The following is a 23,477-nucleotide window of genomic DNA, read 5'->3' on the forward strand; positions in this document are numbered from 1 at the left end:
TATGTAAATAAGGTCTTAAAGGTCATCATCATTCATCATTTAACAAAAGGTGTAAAGTAGGTTTCGTTCATGAAAGTAGTTTAAAACAAAAGCTGACTTCGATCAGTCACCACGGCCTCTACCCTTACTGAATTAAGGTGAGACCAGTGGCCATGGCTCCATATATGAGTCCTTTAAGTGTGGTAAAATTTCCAGAAGCAAACTCGTCTTCGTTTGACCGTGGCGACGGTCTAAGTGCGAGTAGGTCAGAAATTTCTGCACAACGTTAAAAGGACATAGTGACGATCGGACGCCATAAATCCTAAACCGTAACTCGGATTAAGGCGAGTCCTATATGAAAAGTTATCTACTCTAAAAGATCTATTTGAAAATCATAATCACAACAGCCCAGGTCTACTGGTATGTTACAGAAACAGCAGAACAGTAGGCAAAGAACAGTAAGCAGAAAAATAATGGGTTCCGGTGGGTTTGGTGTTTGATGTTCATCATGGTTCTCATCCTTGATGCCTATAGCTTCAAGTGTGCAACTCATTGATGTGTTTACATTATATTTACCAAGTTTTGACCATCATAACCCTTGTGCAAGTCCAAGACATGTAGCACAACTTCACTTAAGAGTTGTAAGTGTTTTGATGAACCAAAGTTACATCAAAGTCTTAGATCTAACACATACATGAACTTTAAGACTAATAATAAGTTACAAACTTGAAAGTGAACTTATGAAATCAAGATCTTAAGTTGTAGAACATAGTTCTTAGTTTGATCTTGAAGATCCAAGACTCAAAAGTCTAGATCTAACATAAGTGTACAAAGTTATAATTAAAAAGTTTCATTTACATGTTCTTGAACTTTTAAAGTTACTTTTAGTTCAAGATTTATGAGATCAAAGTTAACTAGTAACATTTGACCAATCACAACCAACAAACAAGAAATTAAAGTGTATAATATGAAGAAATAAACTAAGTAAACAAGTAAATAAGTTCATGGGTTGCATACTTTAAAGATTCAAGCATATGTCTTGATCTTTAGAAAGTAAACTTTTAAAGTTTACTAACATGAGTTACAAGTATGAGTTTATCAACACATGAACATAAAGCTTTTAAAAAAAATAACAAGTGTAGAACATAACTTGAAAGTATATGTTCTTGTTGTTCTTGTTTTAACAAGATAAAATGAAAGTTTGATTCTTGAAAGCTAGTAAGTAAGTAACAACACAAAGTAAGTAAGTAATAATAACAAACAAGTAAGTAACAAAAGATGATGATGATGATTATGTGTCTCTTGGTTTCGATTTTTAGAAGGAAAGAGAGGTGAGGATTAATGCTCATGTTACTTACAAGTATTAGAGGAGAAGAGAGAAAAAGTTGAGAGAATTATGAGAGCAAGTAAAGTGTGTGTGTGAAGTGGAATGAACTAGTGAAAGAGTAATAAGGAAAATTAAAGACAAAACCCCCTTTACACTAAGCTTGGCCGACGGTTTCAAGGTGGGGGAGGGAGGAGGAGTTTTCCCACTAGTTCCATGCATGTAAAGCCTTAAAAGGTTGGATAAAAGATGTAGTTTTATGGGAAAGATGTGGTAACTAGATTCTTAATGAATTAACTAACTAGTTACACCATAAATAATACTTACATGTAATAAAAATGGGCTAGTTAAGTCCATTAAAGAAGTAGGGTGGGCCTCTTAAGTCCATTAACACTAATAAAGGCCCAAGTTCAAGTAATTAACAAATTAATCCAACAAAAGCCCAAGTAATTAACCAATAACCTTAGTTAATTAAAATGATTAATAAAACTTAATCATGAATGTAAATAATATCTAAAAATATTATTCGTGAAAGTTTCGTGTGTCACAAAGACGTTTCGGGCAATTAAAGTCAAGTGCGGGTAATCATGGCAACATGTAAATGTAATAACATACATTTGTTTAATCACACGTATTAATAATAATAATTATTAATAAATAAAAGTGGAAAAACCAGGGTCGTTACAGTTGTAATTGTGATTTGGTACATAGAATGGGTTAGCCTAGGTCTCTATTTATAGGGAGGATATGATTATTCTAGAATTAGGGTTTAATAAGGAATTACTTAGGGAACAAGTTAGCTTGAAGAGGGGGTTAAGGGTTGTTGATTGGGCCGAAAATTAGAGGGGTAGAAGGGTAATTTTACCCTTCCAAAAATTGGCTAGGGTTTTAGGGTTAGGGTTTAACTTTTTCACTTAAGTCCCTATACTTTAATTTTAGCTTAAATGATTCCTTAATTATCCTAGTTTAATTATTTTTAATACACAAGTTTTAATGTTATTTATTTATTCACAAAAGTTAATAAGCTTATTATTTTTATCTTGTATTAACTTGTCGTTTACAAAGTTAATTATTATTATTCTTAACAATCGTTAAATAAAGTCTTAATTGTTAACTTTAATTATTTAATTGGGCATTTAATAAGGAAAAGTATAGAATGGAAAAATGAGAAATATAGAATGGAAAAATGAGGGTCGTTATAGTACCTCCCCGTTATTGAAAACTTCGTCCCGAAGTTTTTAGGTAGATTCCTCGTTTGCATCAGCAGTTGAGAAGAGATGGGGATATTTTCGTTTCATGTGGTCTTTGCGTTCCCAGATATATGAGCCTCTACGCAAATTCCAACGGACTATAACGATAGGTATGTTGCTTTTACACGTTTGTTTGACCTCTCCTTCCAAAATTTCTATAGGTTCTTCAACGAAGTGCATTTGTTCATCAATGTGGACATCATCCAAAAGAATAACCAGTATGTCATCAGCAAGACACCGTTTAAGATTTGAGACATGAAACACATCATGTACTTGACTGAGTTCGGTTGGTAGTTCTAATCGGTACGCCACGGGACCGACTCTTTGAGTGATTGTGAATGGTCCAATATATCGTGGACTAAGTTTACTTCATTTACCGAAACGGACAACACCTTTCCAAGGGGATACTTTCAACATGACTTTATCTCCAACTTGGTATTCGATGTATTTTCTTTCTTGTTGGCATAGCTCTTTTGTCGACTACAGGCAGTTTCTAATCGTTGCTTAATCTGAGCAATCTTTTCAGTAGTTTCGTGAATGATTTCAGGACCAGTTAAATGTCTGTCCTCGAGTTCGTCCCAACACAAAGGGGATCTACACTTCCGGCCATATAAAGCTTCAAAAGGTGCAGCTTTAATACTGGAGTGATAACTGTTGTTGTAAGAAAATTCAACTAAAGGTAGATGTCTATCACATCCTTTGCCGAAATTGATTGCACAAGCACGTAACATATCTTCCATGGTTTGAATAGTTCGTTCACTTTGACCATCAGTTTGCGGATGATATGCTGTACTCATGTCGAGTTGAGTTCCAAAAGCAGATTGTAAAGTTTTCCAGAATCTGGATACAAATCGACTATCGCGATCAGAAATAATCGAAATAGGAACACCATGACGTGAGACAATTTTTTTAATATAAAGTTGCAATAATCTCTCCATTTTGTCGGTTTCCTTGATCGGTATGAAATGTACAGATTTAGTAAGGCGATCAACTACGACCCAAATAGTATCGTTACCGTTCGCAGTCTTAGGTAACTTAGTAACGAAGTCCATAGTGATACATTCCTACTTCCATTGCGGAATATCGAGTTGTGTCAACAGACCAGAAGGCTTTTGATGTTCGGTCTTGACCTTCAAACAAGTGAGACACTTACTAACATAAGTAGCAATGTTGGCTTTCATATTAGGCCACCAGTAGAATTGCTTCACATCATGATACATTTTACTGGAACCGGGATGAATAGAATATCTAGTCTTATGAGCTTCATCCAAGACTAGTTCACGAAGATTACCGAAGCGAGGAACCCAAATTCTGTTGCCAAAGTACCGTGTACCATTAGCTTTCACTTGAAGTTGGTTCTCAAAACCGATAGGTCCTTTACCTTCGATAAGTGTCGGTTTAATAGCTTCCAATTGAGCTTCACAGATTCGTGATATAAGATTCGATTTGATTTTTAGATTTAGAGCACAAACACGTTTGACATCGTCTTTTTGACTAAGGGCATCGACAACTACGTTTGCCTTGCCAGGATGATATTTCAGCTCACCGTGATAATCGTTCAATAACTCGAGCCATCGGCTTTGCCTCATGTTCAGCTGTTTTTGATCAAAGATGTGTCGAAGACTTTTATGATCAATGTACATCGTAAAATGGGTACCATACAAATAATGTCTCCATATCTTTAATGCAAATACTACGGCACCTAACTCAAGGTCATGTTTGGTATAGTTCTCTTCATGTTTCTTCAACTGTCTAGATGCGTAGGCAATAACCTTTTCTCGTTGCATTAAAACACAACCAAAGCCTTGCTTTGAAGCATTGCAGTAAACAACAAAGTCGTTAGTACCTTCGGGTAAAGATAGAATCGAGGCTGTGGTCAATTTCTCCTTCAGAATCTTAAAAGCAGATTCCTGTTCTTCGGACCACTCAAACTTCTTTCCTTTTTGAGTTAGCTTTGTAAGAGGTTTAGCAAGTAGGGAAAAATCTTTTATAAACCTTCGATAGTAACCGGCAAGTCCCAAAAATTGACGAATATGCTTCGCAGTCTTTGGTATCTCCCAGTTATGAATAGCAGTAATCTTAGCTGGATCGACATGTATTCCATTTCTATCAACAACATGTCCAAGAAATTGTACGGTTTTGAGCCAAAACTCGCACTTAGAAAATTTAGCATAAAGTTGTTCTTTTCGTAAGAGTTCAAGAATCATGCGCAAATGTTGCTCATGTTCTTCCTCACTCTTGAAATAGATCAAAATGTCATCAATGAAAATAATGATGAATTTATCGAGATAGGGTTTGCAAACACGGTTCATAAGATCCATGAATACCGCAGGAGCGTTAGTTAAACCAAAAGGCATAACACAAAACTCATAGTGTCCATAGCGAGTGTGAAAAGCAGTCTTAGGAATATCGGATTCCTTGACTTGGAGTTGGTGATAACCAGATCTCAAATCAATCTTTGAATAAACGCTTGACCCTTGGAGTTGGTTGAATAAATCATCAATACGCGGCAACGGATAACGGTTCTTGATAGTAAGCTTGTTAAGTTCGAGATAATCAATGCACATCCTTAACGTACCATCCTTCTTCTTAACAAACAGAATATGAGATCTCCATGGGGACGAGCTTGGACGAATAAAACCTTTATCAAATAGTTCTTGGAGCTGGTTGGATAATTCCTTCATTTCGGAGGGTGCTAAACTTTACGGAGCTTTAGCAATAGGAGCAGCACCAGGAGTTAAATCAATTTGAAATTCAACTTGTCGAGGAGGTGGAAGACCAGGAAGATCCTCGGGAAACACATCGGAAAAGTCTTTAACCACTGGTACATCTTCAATACGCTTCTCTTTCGATTCAATCATCTTAACGTGGGCTAGAATAGCTGGATAACCTTTCATAAGGTACTTGCGGGTTTTAATACAGGAGATGATGTTGAGATTGGAACCACTCTTTTCACCTTGGATGATGAGAGTCTCTCCATTTTCCAATGGAATTTGGACAGTTTTATCATAACACATGATGGCAGCATGTAGTGGACGTAACCAATCCATTCCAACTACGACGTCAAAACTTCTGAGCTCGACCGGTAAAAGGTGTGACAACCCAGAAATTTCCAACAAAATTTAAACTTTATCTTTATATTATTCCGACACGATAAGCAAAGTTTGTTAAGTTAAATCTCAAGAATTTTAAATTGTGTTCATACATTCATTATAACCTCAACCAAATTCCGACGATTCACGAACCGTTATATATAAATAAATATGTATATATATGTATATATATATTATAACTTGAGAATATTAATAAAGTATTAAACGTATAATACTTTACATGAACGTATTTGTTTCAATATGTTTATCGATGGAATTAGAAGATAATATCAAATGATTGATTTATCAGATACTTTGTGATACGATTACGGGTCTATGTTATGAGGTCCACTGTGATTTAAGAAATCTATTATTTTTGACAACATTCGGAAAATGGTAAAATGATTTATAAGTAAGAACGTGGAGTGTAAATTGAAATGTCCCGTTCTTATTGATTAAAAATGTTCCATATTAATTGATTTCGTTGCGAGGTTTTGACCTCTATATGAGACGTTTTTCAAACACTGCATTCATTTTTAAAACAAACCATAACCTTTATTTCATAAATAAAGGTTTAAAAAGCTTTACGTAGATTATCAAATAATGATAATCTAAAATATCCTGTTTACACACGACCATTACATAATGGTTTACAATACAAATATGTTACATCGAAATCAGTTTCTTGAATGCAGTTTTTACACAATATCATACAAACATGGACTCCAAATCTTGTCCTTATTTTAGTATGCAACAACGGAAGCTCTTAGTATTCACCTGAGAATAAACATGCTTTAAACGTCAACAAAAATGTTGGTGAGTTATAGGTTTAACCTATATATATCAAATTGTAACAATAGACCACAAGATTTCATATTTCAATACACATCCCATACATAGAGATAAAAATCATTCATATGGTGAACACCTGGTAACCGACATTAACAAGATGCATATATGAATATCCCCATCATTCCGGGATCCTCCTTCGGACATGATATAAATTTTGAAGTACTAAAGCATCCGGTACTTTGGATGAGGCTTGTTGGGCCCGATAGATCTATCTTTAGGATTCGCGTCAATTAGGGTGTCTGTTCCCTAATTCTTAGATTATCAGACTTAATAAAAAGGGGCATATTCGATTTCGATAATTCAACCATAGAATGTAGTTTCACGTACTTGTGTCTATTTTGTAAATCACTTATAAAACCTGCATGTATTCTCATCCCAAAAATATTAGATTTTAAAAGTGGGACTATAACTCACTTTCACAGATTTTTACTTCGTCGGGAAGTAAGATTTGACCACTGGTTGATTCACGAACCTATAACAATATATACATATATATCAAAGTATGTTCAAAATATATTTACAACACTTTTAATATATTTTAATGTTTTAAGTTTATTAAGTCAGCTGTCCTCGTTAGTAACCTACAACTAGTTGTCCACAGTTAGATGTACAGAAATAAATCGATAAATATTATCTTGAATCAATCCACGACCCAGTGTATACGTATCTCAGTATTGATTACAACTCAAACTATATATATTTTGGAATCAACCTCAACCCTGTATAGCTAACTCCAACATTCACATATAGAGTGTCTATGGTTGTTCCGAAATATATATAGATGTGTCGACATGATAGGTCGAAACATTGTATACGTGTCTATGGTATCTCAAGATTACATAATATACAATACAAGTTGATTAAGTTATGGTTGGAATACATTTGTTACCAATTTTCACGTAGCTAAAATGAGAAAAATTATCCAATCTTGTTTTACCCATAACTTCTTCATTTTAAATCCGTTTTGTGTGAATCAAATTGCTATGGTTTCATATTGAACTCTATTTTATGAATCTAAACAGAAAAAGTATAGGTTTATAGTCAGAAAAATAAGTTACAAGTCGTTTTTGTAAAGGTAGTCATTTCAGTCGAAAGAACGACGTCTAGATGACCATTTTAGAAAACATACTTCCACTTTGAGTTTAACCATAATTTTTGGATATAGTTTCATGTTCATAATAAAAATCATTTTCTCAGAATAACAACTTTTAAATTAAAGTTTATCATAGTTTTTAATTAACTAACCCAAAACAGCCCGCGGTGTTACTACGACGGCGTAAATCCGATTTTACGGTGTTTTTCGTGTTTCCAGGTTTTAAATCATTAAGTTAGCATATCATATAGATATATAACATGTGTTTAGTTGATTTTAAAAGTCAAGTTAGAAGGATTAACTTTTGTTTGCGAACAAGTTTAGAATTAACTAAACTATGTTCTAGTGATTACAAGTTTAAACCTTCGAATAAGATAGCTTTATATGTATGAATCGAATGATGTTATGAACATCATTACTACCTTAAGTTCCTTGGATAAACCTACTAGAAAAGAGAAAAAATGGATCTATCTTCAACGGATCCTTGGATGGCTCGAAGTTCTTGAAGCAGAATCATGACACGAAAACAAGTTCAAGTAAGATCATCACTTGAAATATGATTGTTATAGTTATAGAAATTGAACCAAAGTTTGAATATGATTATTACCTTGTATTAGAATGATAACCTACTGTAAGAAACAAAGATTTCTTGAGGTTGGATGATCACCTTACAAGATTGGAAGTGAGCTAGCAAACTTGAATGTATTCTTGATTTTATGTAACTAGAACTTGTAGAATATATGAAGAACACTTAGAACTTGAAGATAGAACTTGAGAGAGATCAATTAGATGAAGAAAATTGAAGAATGAAAGTGTTTGTAGGTGTTTTTAGTCGTTGGTGTATGGATTAGATATAAAGGATATGTAATTTTGTTTTCATGTAAATAAGTCATGAATGATTACTCATATTTTTGTAATTTTATGAGATATTTCATGCTAGTTGCCAAATGATGGTTCCTACATGTGTTAGGTGACTCACATGGGCTGCTAAGAGCTGATCATTGGAGTGTATATACTAATAGTACATACATCTAAAAGCTGTGTATTGTACGAGTACGAATACGGGTGCATACGAGTAGAATTGTTGATGAAACTGAACGAGGATGTAATTGTAAGCATTTTTGTTAAGTAGAAGTATTTTGATAAGTGTATTGAAGTCTTTCAAAAGTGTATAAATACATATTAAAACACTACAAGTATATACATTTTAACTGAGTCGTTAAGTCATCGTTAGTCGTTACATGTAAGTGTTGTTTTGAAACCTTTAGGTTAACGATCTTGTTAAATGTTGTTAACCCAATGTTTATAATATCAAATGAGATTTTAAATTATTATATTATCATGATATTATCATGTATGAATATCTCTTAATATGATATATATACATTAAATGTCTTTACAACGATAATCGTTACATATATGTCTCGTTTAAAAATCATTAAGTTAGTAGTCTTATTTTTACATATGTAGTTCATTGTTAATATACTTAATGATATGTTTACTTATCATAGTATCATGTTAACTATATATATATATATATATATATATATATATATATATATATATATATATATATATATATATATATATATATATATATATATCCATATCTATGTCATCATATAGTTTTTACAAGTTTTAACGTTCGTGAATCACCGGTCAACTTGGGTGGTCAATTGTCTATATGAAACATATTTCAATTAATCAAGTCTTAACAAGTTTGATTGCTTAACATGTTGGAAACACTTAATCATGTAAATAACAATTTCATTTAATATATATATAAACATGGAAAAGTTCGGGTCACTACATAAATAACTTAGATGTTGGATATCGACAAGTTAAGTAACTCGATATTTTTCGTTAAGATGATTTCATACGTTTATTTAACCTTTGAATTTTATTGCATGCTTCACCAACAGACTGTAATTTAAAAACTTGAAACCTATTATGAATATATATGATTCTACTTTTCTAAAACGTTTTATGATATAACGATTTCCATTATTTTAACCTTTAAACAAAATGATTCTTAAATATATTTAGTTTTGGAAAACAAAATTATCATATTTATTTGATTTAGTTTCAAACGTACAAAAACGTTTTCAGTTTAAAAAGAACTTTATTATTAAAACATATATAACTTTTATAAATATCTAGAACCACTTTTGACAACTCATTACTTAACCAGTATGATAAAGATAACGATTTTATATTTATTTTATTAAATATATATAACGATTTTAATTAACATTATATATATTTATACGCGTATTATACGTACATAGTTTTATACTTTTACTATACTTAAACTTTATCTTTACTTTATTTTTACTTTACTTTAACTTTAATAATTCACTTTAATAATTCATACTTTAATAATTCACTTTGATAATTCATACTTTAATAATTCACTTTAATAATTCATACTTTAATAATTCACTTTAATAATTCATACTTTAATAATTCACTTTAATAATTCATACTTTAATAATTCAATTTAACAATTCAAAAGTCTATTATAAATAGAATTCAATAGGTTTCATTATTTCATAGAAACTTGAAAATATTTTTCTCTAAACTCTCTTAATTGATTTACATATATATATTTACTCCGTATTATTTCAAGATATTATTAGTATACATAAAATATTACGACGGAGTGCTGTCCGAGTGATTTCGAAATTGTTTTTCGAGCGGGATAGAGCTAAGGAAATTATGGGTTATAACTATGGAGGTTATAGGTATGGTTCGGGAGTATTGCTCGTGAGTCAAACTAGTGTTTATCATCTTCGTTGCGTCTACGTACTTTTCCTGCAATATTGAATCTCAATATTGATACGTTCATGAATCCAAGGCCAACATTGCACTTGTTCAATGACGTCATATGTATTTTTACTACAAAATACAGTATTGTGAGTTTCATTTTCTCCCTTTTTAAATGCTTTTGCAATATATATTTTTGGGACTGAGAATACATGCGCTGTTTTTATAAATGTTTGACGAAATAGACACAAGTACTCAAAACTACATTCTATGGTTGGATTATCGAAATCGAATATCACCCCTTTAGCTTGGTAACCTAAGAATTAGGGAACACTACCCCTAATTGACGCGAATCCTAAAGATAGATCTATGGGCCTAACAAACCCCATCCGAGGTACGGATGCTTTAGTACTTCGATTTTTATACAGACGAGAGGATTCTGTTATACAGACGAGAGGATTCTATTTTGGGGATATTCTATATGCATCTTGTTAATGTCGGTTACCAGGTGTTCACCATATGAATGATTTTACCTTAATGCAGACAAGAGGATTCTGCTTGAGGATTATATTTATGAAAAATGAAAATCTTGTGGTCTATTATATTATTGAAAATGATTTTACCTTTATGCAGATGAGAGGATTCTGCTATTGGAATTATGTTTAATAAAAATCTTGTGGTTTATTAAAATAATGGAAATGAATGATTATGATAAACTAATGAACTCACCAACCTTTTGGTTAACACTTGAAAGCATATTTATTCTCAGGTTTGAAAGAAATCTTCCGCTGTGCATTAGCTCATTTTAAGGATATTACTTGGAGTCATTCATGGCATATTTCGAATGACGTTGCATTCGAGTCATTGATTTCATCAAGATTGTTATTAACTCAATTATAGTTGGATGTATTATGAAATGGTATTCATGCTGTCAACTTTAGATGTGAATAAAGTTTGTCTTTTAAAAACGAATGCAATGTTTGTAAAATGTATCATATAGAGGTCAAATACCTCGCGATGTAATCAACTATTATGAATCGTTTATAATGTATATGAACGGGTCCTTTCAAAAGGTCTATCTTAAATTCTTTATCGGCTAAGATTAGGTTGCAGTTTTTATAGATTTCATCGACTTGCATGATTTTTCCATTGGCTACTTCTACTAATCTTTTAGTTTCTAAGGGTTGAGGCTTTTCAGTAAATAGGGTACAAAAATCACTAGACACATAACTTCGGTCAGCACCAGTATCGAATAAAATAGTTGCAAAACAATTATTGACAAGATACGTACCCGTGATGACCTCATCCTCATCTCGGGCTTCAGCAGCAGTAATAACAAACGCACGACCCTTCGCAGCAGTAGCATTAGCTCCAGTAGCAGGATTATCCTTCTTCTTAGGACAATTTGGACTAATGTGTCCCTTTTCTCCACAAGTATAGCAAGTAGGAGGAGCTTTGGCTGGAACAATAGCCTTATCCTTTGGAGGAGTCTTACACATCTTAGCAACGTGTCCCACTTTCTTACACAATGCATAAACAGCAGTACACTGCCCCGGGTGATGCCTCTCACAACGAATACAGAAAGGATAAGAACCCTTATAATTCGACTTTGTACCATCCGCAGGCTTCTTACTAACATTCTGAGTCAAACTTTGAGATGGCTCAAACTTCCTCTTACCATCATTACCCTTAGTTTCAACCTGCTTATTAGCCGACGCTCTCCTTCTCTTGGCTAACATCAGATTTTGTGCCATGAGAATCACAGCATCAAGAGTAACCTTCTCGGCAGCAATAACATTCCCTTGAACATCCTCGGGAAGACCTTCAATATATCTTTCAATTCTCCTATCTTCGGTAGGAAACATTTCAGGACATAGAGTAGAAAGCTCAAGATAACGGTTGGTGTAGCTTTCAATATCAGTACCCTTCACCTTGAGTTCCCAGAACTCAGCTTCAAGTTTCTGAACTTGACTCCTTGGGCAGAATTTGTTGACCATCATGCTTTTGAATTCGTCCCATGGAATTGTATTAGCATTATCAATTCCTACGGACTTGACATGAGCAGACCACCAAGTTAAAGCATTGCCACCCAATGAGCTAGTGGCATACTTTACTCGATCGTTATCACCACAGTTGCAAATATGAAAAATGGATTCCATCTTCTCGAACCAACGAACTAATTCAACAGCTTCTTCATTTCCCTTAAATGCGGGAGGATTACAGTTTGTGAAATCCTTGTATGAACAAGGTTTCGGTTGAGGATTAACATTATTAGCTTGATTGTTACCTTGTGCGGCAGTGAGTAGTTGTTGGAATTGCTCGGTAGTTAATACGATATTGTTAACAGTTGGTGCAGCTGGACGAACCATGATGTTGCTACATAAGTGAACATAAGTCGGATAAGTTAACAAATTATAGGGTTGAGCAATTACAAGTAGGAATAAGATAAAGTATTGATATCACATGATATATATAAAACACTTTATATTATTAAGGAACGAGGCATTAAATAAGCCTTTTTAATACATGATTCGGAAATAGAAATAGTTTAAGGCATAGCCTTTACATAGATGGAAAAATAGGAAAGATAACTAAAGAATATGAAGATTGAAATAGTCTTCATATTTCTTCTTCTCGTCCTCAAACTGCTTCCTCACTTTCTCCATGTTATCCTTCACAAGTTTCTCTAGCCTTTTGGTTTGAGAGTCGAGGGACCCTTCCATAAACTTCTCATATCGCTCGTTCTTTTCTTTTTGCTTTTCGTAGAGGTACTCGATGTTGTCGTAAAGGTTGGTAACACGACCGTTGACGGCATTGGTGTCGTATTCTCTTAAAGCAAGCTGTTTGTCGACTCGACTTCTTTCCATTCTCATTTGAAAGTCAACATCCTCCTTGAGACAAGTAAGGGATTGCTTCCCCCAACGGGTGTTACGTTCTTCCTCATACTTTAGTAGCCTCAATTCTTTTCTTAGTTCAACATTTTCCTCCACCAACTTCTTAATTTCGCGGTCTTTCTCATCCATACGGACCTCCACTCTCACCACGTGGCGAAGCAAACCCTCCAAGTTTCTCTCGCAATCCTTTTATAGGCTCGAGATCTCATACTTAGCAGCATCATTATAAGAAGGAGTTCGGGCTCTCTTCCTTGATGGACCGGCTTCTTCATGACGTTTTCCTTTATCTTCGATTCTCGGAGTTGGGTAGTATTGAGGAGACCTTTGTGAATCTCGAATAGTATTTGGGCTATAGTTTGGTGATGGTGAGGCAGGACTGTAAGAAGGACTTCGAACAGGTCTCGAGGTTGCAGAGTGTCCAACACCTACTTCGGTGGTAGGTGATAATGCTAAAAATGAACATATATTTCATAGCATTATTCCCCAAGAAAGACAAGCTTTTAGTTGCAATTGTTCTATTTAAAAGTGATATTCGTTTAAATATTAAAAGGTGAAGACAAAAGACAGATTCGACGAATTGAAGACGCAAACGACCAAAAAGCTCAAAAGTACAAAATACAATCAAAGAGGTTCCAATTATTGATAAGAAACGTCTCGAAATTACAAGAGTACAAGATTCAAAACGCAAAGTACAAGATATAAAATAGTACGCAAGGACGTTCGAAAATCCGGAACCGGAACTAGAGTCAACTCTCAACGCTCGACGCAACGGACTAAAAATTACAAGTCAACTATGCACATGAATATAATATAATATATAAATAATTCTTAAAAATTATATATATATTATATTATTATTTAAAATCGTCGGCAAACAAAGAGCCAAATGTGGGTGAGCTGTAAAAATGATCTCCGCGACTCGCGGAGTTTGAAGAAGAAAAGGGCCGCGAGTCGCGGAGCCCCAAATGTTGAAACTGCCTATAAAGCTCGCGCATTCTGATCGTAAAAATATATATCAATATATCAATCTCTCTATCTATATACGTAATATTTATATTTATAATTTATATTTTAATTTTAATTTTAATCCTAATAATAAAGGTATGTTAGCGAATGTTGTAAGGGTGTAAGTCAAAATTCTGTCCATGTAACGCTACGCTATTTTTAATCATTGTAAGTTATGTTCAACCTTTTTAAATTAATGTCTCGTAGCTAAGTTATTATTATGCTTATTTAAAACGAAGTAATCATGATGTTGGGCTAATTACTAAAATTGGGTAATTGGGCTTTGTACCATAATTGGGGTTTGGACAAAAGAACGACACTTGTGGAAATTAGACTATGGGCTATTAATGGGCTTTATATTTGTTTAACTAAATGATAGTTTGTTAATTTTAATATAAAGATTTACAATTGGACGTCCCTATAAATAACCATATACACTCGATCGGACACGATGGGCGGGATATTTATATGTACGAATAATCGTTCATTTAACCGGACACGGGAATGGATTAATAGTCACTATAATTATTAAAACAGGGGTGAAATTATGTACAAGGACACTTGGCATAATTGATAACAAAGTATTAAAACCTTGGGTTACACTCAGTCGACATCCTGGTGTAATTATTAAACAAAGTATTAAAATCTTGTTACAGTTTAAGTCCCCAATTAGTTGGAATATTTGACTTCGGGTATAAGGATAATTTGACGAGGATACTCGCACTTTATATTTATGACTGATGGACTGTTATGGACAAAAACCAGACGGACATATTAAATAATCCAGGACAAAGGACAATTAACCCATGGGCATAAAACTAAAATCAACACGTCAAACATCATGATTACGGAAGTTTAAATAAGCATAATTCTTTTATTTCATATTTAATTTCCTTTATTTTATATTTAATTGCACTTCTAATTATCGCATTTTTATTGTTATTGTATTTAATTGCACTTTTAATTATCGTACTTTTTAATTATCGCAAGTTTATTTTATCACACTTTCATTTATCGCAATTTCATTATCGTTATTTACTTTACGCTTTAAATTAAGTCTTGTATTTATTTATTATTTTACATTTGGTTTTAACTGCGACTAAAGTTTTAAAATCGACAAACCGGTCATTAAACGGTAAAAACCCCCCTTTATAATAATAATATTACTTATATATATATTTGTATTTTTATAAAAGTAAACTAATATAGCGTTAAGCTTTGTTTAAAGATTTTCCATGTGGAACGAACCGGACTTACTAAAAACTACACTACTGTACGATTAGGTACACTGCCTATAAGTGTTGTAGCAAGGTTTAAGTATATCCATTCTATAAATAAATAAATATCTTGTGTAAAATTGTATCGTATTTAATAGTATTTCCTTGTAAAATATAAAGCTATTTTATATACACCTCGCATAACATCAAGTATTTTTGGCGCCGCTGCCGGGAAAAATCAAACTTAAAAGCCGGAAGCGCAACGCTAAATAAAAAAAAAGATTTTTATTTTTAGTTTACCTTTATTAAAATTCACTTTTGTAAAAATACGTTTTTAATTATTCAAAAATATAAAAAGAAAGCAAAAATTAATATTTTTTTTAAGATTTTGTTAAATATTCAAGTTTTATAAAGTTTCTTTATTTTTATTTTATAAAAATATAAGTTTTATTTAAATATTTTTATTTAAAACATAAAAAAAACCAAAAAAAAAGAAAAAAAAATTTAATATATATATAAATCTATTTTTAAGATATTTTTAAAATTATAAAGTAGTTCTATTTTTATTTTGGTTTTTAAATATAAGTTTTTATTATATAAATATTTTTATTTAAACAGAAAATATAAAACAGAATATAAAAAAAAAATACGCGTCGAATTTTAATCAACCTGTCATCTGAAAATTGGAACCCCGCGACTCGCGGAGTTTGCAACTTCGAATACCGCGACTCGCGGAGACACTCTGACACGCCGACAGAAACCCTAATCAGGCATTAAATACGGGGTAATTATTAATTATTATTAATATTAACCCTAATTACTTATTATTATTATAATTAGTTTTAAGTTTCTTTTTATTTAATTTATATATTTAGTTAAATTAGTTTAATTAAATTATAAAATTAATAGTGTAATAAAATAAATAATATAAAAATAATATTTTTATAAAAATTGTACTTTTTACAACTTTTTGTATATTTTTATATTTTGTCCCTTTTTAATTATTTTAGCGTAATATTTGTATTTTTTTTCGCTCGTATTTAGATATAGTTTTTGCCATAGTTATTTCTTTACTTCTAGATTTTTAGGCTTTGCCGTAAAATCCCTTAAGTGCTTTTTCTTTAGACTAAGATTTAGATGCTTTAGAATTTTGCAACGCCTTTTTAAGTTTTAGTTTCTTTTTAAGTTATTGCCATTTGGGATATAGTTTTTCTTGTAAGCTTTAATATATTTAGACACCTCTTACCTATGTATCAATTATCATTCCAATTAGAAATCTCAATTTGCGATTATAATTTTAAGTTAGTGATAGTAATAAGGTTGGGTTAGTCGAGTGTTTTTAAGTTCTATAAGTCACTCTTTTTCTTTCTTATTTTTAATTTTCGATTTTTTCCGACGCACTCTTTTTTTTCTTATTTCTCGCTATTCTAGTTTTTAGGACATAGATTTTTATTCTACTTCTTATCTAAATTTCTTAAAATTACGAAAATTTATTTTAAGTGGTTAAATTGATAGACATCAAAATTTTCTGGTTCGTAGTAATAGTTGGATTTGTACGTGGACCGGGTTATTGGAGCCAAACAGTCCTCAATTATATTGAGACCAAACGAATCCTGCCCCTCTGCTGCATCTTTTGGCTATTCGAAATGTGGGCAAAATCAGAAAAGTCTATTAATTGGATAACTTATATAATTTTTCTTTCCTTTTAAAAACTAATAGGATATTCAGTGAATGCACCGAGCAAGACGTTCACCACCTTTTGTACGTTCACCACCTGTAACTAGATCAAGACATTTAGCAAATATTACCGCCGTTGATTTTTCTTTAGAATCTTCATCCAGTCGACCAAGTACTCCAGTTCAAATTTTCGATAATCCATTTTTTGAACCCGACCTCACAATTGAGAATCCGGAGAATATTCAGGGACAATTCATAGATCCTGAACCATTAAATTTTCCTCCGGAACCACCAATCATTCAAACAGAGATTGTTGAGGAACGAACCATTAAATCAGAATCCTCTAGTGATTCCGATTCAACAAATTCAATTATGGAGAATCTGGAACCTTTAAGTATGGAGGACCGAATGAGAGCTAAACGCACTGGCCAAGGTCACGCAATTACTCATCCAGACATTAATGCGCCAGATTATGAAATCAAAGGACAAATTCTACACATGGTGACTAATCAATGCCAATTTAGTGGTGCGCCAAAGGAAGATCCAAATGAACATCTTCGTACCTTTAATAGGATCTGCACACTATTTAAAATCCGAGAAGTGGAGGATGAACAGATATATCTCATGTTATTTTCCTGGACTTTAAAGGGAGAAGCCAAAGATTGGTTGGAATCGTTACCTGAAGGGGCGATTGATACATGGGACGTTTTAGTTGAAAAATTTCTTAAACAATTCTTTCCTGCATCTAAAGCCGTAAGACTTCAAGGAGAAATTGTTACGTTTACACAGAAACCGAATGAAACTCTATATGAGGCGTGGACAAGATTTGGAAAGTTATTAAGAGGATGTCCGCAACATGGTTTAGATACCTGTCAAATAGTACAAATATTCTACCAAGGATGCGACATCACTACAAGGAAAGACATAGATATAGCAGCTGGTGGTTCCATTATGAAGAAAATCGAAACTGATGCTTATAAAATTATTGATAACACTGCTTCACACTCACATGAGTGGCACCAAGAAAAAGATATCATTAGATCATCTAAAGCAGCTAGAGCCGATTCTAGCCATGACTTAGATTCCATTTCCGCAAAGATAGATGCTGTCGAGAGACGAATGGAAAAGATGACTAAAGATATACACTCAATACGAATTAGTTGTGAGTAGTGTGGAGGACCACATTTGACAAAAGATTGTCTCAGTATTGAATTAACAATGGAACAAAGAGAGAATATTTCATACATAAACCAAAGGCCTGAAAATAATTATCAGAATAATTATCAACCGCCAAGACCGATTTACAATCAAAACCAGAACTATAACCGAAATATTCCATACAACAACCAACAAGGTCCTAGCAATCAACAAGTATCCAATAATACTTACAACCAGCAAAGACCTAATTTTCAAAACAAACCACCACAACAAACCGATGATAAAAAGCCGAATTTAGAAGATATGATGACGAAGCTAGTTGAAACTCAAACGCAGTTTTTCACATCTCAAAAACAAACCAATGAACAAAATGCTCAAGCATTTAGAAATCAACAAGCTTCTATTCAAAATCTGGAACAAGAAGTAAGTAACCTAGCAAGATTAATAGGTGAAAGAAAACCGGGAAGTCTACCTAGTGATACAAATGCTAACCCCCGGAATGAAACAGCTAAAGCCATTACCACAAGAAGTGGTACAACACTTAAACCACCTGTAATACCTGTAACTTCTGATGAAGCTATTCCTACTCCACAAGAACCACAACCTGATCAAGATAAGGAAAAAGAACCGGTAGTTGAAAAGGTTAATGAAGACAACACAGTTAAGGCTAAACCTTATGTTAAACCATACCAACCACCACTTCCTTACCCGAGTAAAATGAAGAAAGAGAAACTTGAAGCCGAGCAATCCAAATTCTTGGATAAGTTTAAACAAATAAATGTAAATCTTCCTTTCATTGATGTGATTTCAGGAATGCCTAGATATGCTAAATTCTTGAAAGATCTGATCACGAATAGAAAGAAAATGGAAGAACTCTCGGCTGTTACTATGAACGCTAATTGTTCAGCAGTGCTGTTGAATAAGATACCAGAAAAACTATCTGATCCAGGAAGTTTCACAATTCCATATTTTCTGGGTAGTCTTAGTTCAATAGAAGCATTGGCAGACTTAGGTGCTAGTATAAATTTAATGCCGTTTTCACTATACACTAAACTAGACCTTGGAGAATTGAAACCAACAAGAATAAGCATACAACTAGCCGATAGATCAATAAAATATCCTAGAGGGATAATGGAGAACATGCTAGTTAAAGTTGGTACTTTAGTATTTCCAGTAGATTTTGTTGTTCTGGACATGGAAGAAGATTCTCAAGTTCCTCTCATATTAGGAAGACCATTCTTAAACATGGCTAAAGCAATGATAGACGTGTTCGGTAAGAAATTGACCCTAAGTATAGAGGACGAGAGTGTTACCTTTTCAGTTGATAGAGCAATGCAACAACCGCAATCTGCAGATGATACATGTTATTATATTCAAATTATAGATTCACATGCAGAATTGTTAGAAGAATTTCCATAATTACAAGGAACAGGAGAATGTTCTTTAGGAGGAGGAACTGAACCAATTGATGAAGTTAAAATGTTAGCTACACTTATAGCTAATGGATATGAACCAACAACAGAAGAAATTCAAATGCTAAAAGAAGAAGGCAGATATCGATATAAATCATCGATAGAAGAACCACCGAAATTAGAGTTAAAGCCACTTCTAAACCATTTAGAATACGCTTATTTACATGGTGAATCTGAATTACCTGTAATAATATCGTCTTCTCTTACTGAAAATGAGAAATCACAACTCATTTCTGTGTTGAAAGCTCATAAACCAGCCATTGCATGGAAAATTCATGATATTAAAGGAATAAGTCCTTCGTATTGCACACATAAAATCCTTATGGAAGAAGGTCATAAAACGTATGTGCAACGCCAACGAAGACTAAATCCTAATATGCAAGATTTAGTTAAGAAAGAGATTATTAAACTGCTAGACGCAGGTCTAATTTATCCAATTTCTGATAGTCCATGGGTAAGCCCAGTTCAATGCGTACCTAAGAAGGGTGGCATGACTGTCATTACAAATGAAAAAATTGAGCTTATTCCTACTAGGACTGTAACATGATGGCGTGTGTGTATTGATTATAGAAAATTAAATGACGCCACCAGAAAAGATCACTTTCCCTTACCTTTCATTGATCAAATGTTGGAAAGATTAGCCGGAAATAGTTACTATTGTTTTCTAGATGGATTTTCCGGATATTTTCAAATTCCAATAGCACCCGAGGACCAAGAGAAAACCATGTTCACGTGCCCTTATGGTACTTTTGCTTACAAACGCATGCCATTTGGACTTTTCAACGCCATCTACAACCTTTCAAAGGTGTATGAATGCGATTTTTCATGACATGATAGAAGAATGCATGGAAGTTTTCATGGATGACTTTTCAGTCTTCGGTGATACATTTGAATCATGTCTAGTTAATCTGGAACGAATGCTTATTAGATGCGAACAATCAAATCTAGTACTTAATTGGGAGAAATGCCATTTCATGGTTAAAGAAGGCATCGTTCTTGGACATAAAATTTCAAAAGAAGGAATTGAAGTGGATAGAGCTAAAGTAGATGTAATTGCTAAACTTCCACATCCCACCAATGTTAGAGGAGTTAGGAGTTTTCTAGGGCATGCCGGTTTTTACCGACGTTTCATAAAAGATTATTCTAAAATTGCCACTCCTATGAATAAATTCCTAGAAAAGGATGCTCCATTCATCTTTTCAGATGAACGTATCAAATCTTTTAATATTCTTAAAGAGAAACTCACTAATGTGCCGATCATGATAACACCAAATTGGAATCTACCATTTGAATTAATGTGCGATGCAAGTGATTTTGCAATGGGAGCCGTTTTAGGACAAAGGATTGAAAAATGATTTCAACCTATATATTATGCTAGTAAGACGTTACAAGGAGCACAAACAAATTATACAACTACTGAAAAAGAACTCCTTGCTATTGTCTTTGCTTTTGACAAATTTCGATCATATCTCGTTCTAGCTAAAACGGTGGTCTATACCGACCATTCTGCTCTTAGATACCTATTTTTGAAACAAGATGCTAAACCAAGATTAATCCGTTGGATCTTACTCTTACAAGAGTTTGATATTGAAATCCGAGATAAAAGAGGAGCAGAAAATCTCGCCGCTGATCATCTTTCTCGTCTTGAAAATCCCGAATTAGAAGTTCTAAATGAATCGGCCATACAAGACAACTTTCCTGATGAATATCTATTGAAGATAGATTATAATGAAATACCATGGTTTGCAGACTATGCAAACTACTTAGTTTGTGGATTCCTTGAAAAAGGATTATCGTACCAAAAACGAAAGAAATTCTTCAGTGATATAAAACACTATTTTTGGGAAGATCCACATCTGTTTAAAAGTTGTCTAGATGGAATAATACGCCGATGTGTATTTGGAGATGAAGCTAGTAAAATTTTAAACCATTGTCACACAGGACCAACAGGAGGGCATTATGGGCCTCAACTAACAGCAAGAAAAGTTTATGAAGCTGGATTCTATTGGCCTACAATTTACAAAGACGCACACCTTCTTTGCAAATCCTGTGATGCTTGTCAAAGGGCCGGAAAAATAAGTCAACGTGATGAAATGCCACAAAATGTCATTCAAGTATGTGAAGTATTTGACATTTGGGGTATTGACTTTATGGGTCCATTTCCAAAATCTCATAATAATCTCTACATTCTCGTTGCCATTGATTATGTATCTAAATGGGCAGAAGCACAAGCTCTCCCAACTAATGATGCACGAGTTGTAGTCAACTTTTTAAAACGTCTTTTTGCAAGGTTTGGAACACCGAAAGCTTTAATAAGTGATCGGGGAACTCATTTCTGTAATAATCAAGTTGAGAAAGTTCTTAAAAGATATGGAGTAACTCATAAAATCTCCACCGCATATCATCCACAAACAAGTGGACAAGTTGAAAATACCAACCGAGCTTTAAAATGTATTCTAGAGAAAACCGTAGGATCAAATCCGAAGGAATGGTTCATTAAATTGGAGGATGCGCTCTGGGCTTTTAGAACAGCCTACAAAACTCCAATTGGAACCACACCTTTTAGACTTGTTTATGGAAAAGCATGTCATCTTCCAGTAGAAATTGAACACAAAGCATTTTGGGCTTTGAAGACATGTAATCTTGATATGCATGAAGCTGGACGTCTACGATTAAGTCAACTAAATGAATTAGAAGAATTAAGACATGAAGCATACGAAAATTCGTTAATCTATAAGGAAAGAACGAAGAAATGGCATGATAAAAGAATCAGAAGTTTAAAAGAATTTAAAGAAGGAGAGAGAGTTCTTCTTTTCAATTCACGATTCAAGATATTTCCTGAAAAATTGAAATCAAGATGGTCTGGACCATTCATAGTCAAAAGAGTTTTCCCATACGGAACGATAGAATTAATAAATTCAAATGGGATTGAATTTAAAGTTAATGGTCACAGAGTTAAACACTACATAGATAGTCCGATGGAATTCGACAATGAAGTTAATCATAATTTCGATACCACAGCTAACTAAGTGTGGGGAGAATCAAGTCTTTAAAGGATAATATGTATTTCTGTTAGAGTTAGATTGTCTGTTTTCGTGTAGTTCTCGAAAATGAAACCCGAATGGTCTTTCCCTAGCAGACCCTAAAGAACTAGTCTTCTCCCCCCATTCTGAATTTTTATTTTTTTAGGTTTTTACGAAATGAAGACTGCCTGTGAACTAAACCATGGTCTAATGCTACACGCTTTGATCACTAAACGTAATAATGACACACTTTCGAGTGAAATAGTATCAGTAATCAGAGAAAGATTGGACGGAGTAAGAAAAGAATCCTGATGCGAAGATAATAAGTTACAATTTGGTAAAGGAAAATCAAAATCCGCAGCAAAAAGAAGAGCACGACACCTAGAAAGATGTCACGAATGCGGAAAATGTTCACATGGAGGTAAATGTTCAAATAATCAAACCTATTCAAATACCGAATTTGTTACTTTATGCAGAGACGGACCGTTCATATGTTTAGAAGAAAAAACACTGAATGCTCGAGGTTACGCCTATGTAGCCATGGAAAACCAATTAAACCGACTATCTTATGAGTGGGATAGATCGTATAACTAAGAATACTATCTCACAGGTAAGTCTGTACAGTTTTTTTGTTTTTATTTTTATTTTTAACCTTTTGATAATAAACGCTAATTT

Source organism: Rutidosis leptorrhynchoides, chromosome 6, assembly GCF_046630445.1.
Source record: "Rutidosis leptorrhynchoides isolate AG116_Rl617_1_P2 chromosome 6, CSIRO_AGI_Rlap_v1, whole genome shotgun sequence".
NCBI classification, from domain to species: domain Eukaryota; kingdom Viridiplantae; phylum Streptophyta; class Magnoliopsida; order Asterales; family Asteraceae; genus Rutidosis; species Rutidosis leptorrhynchoides.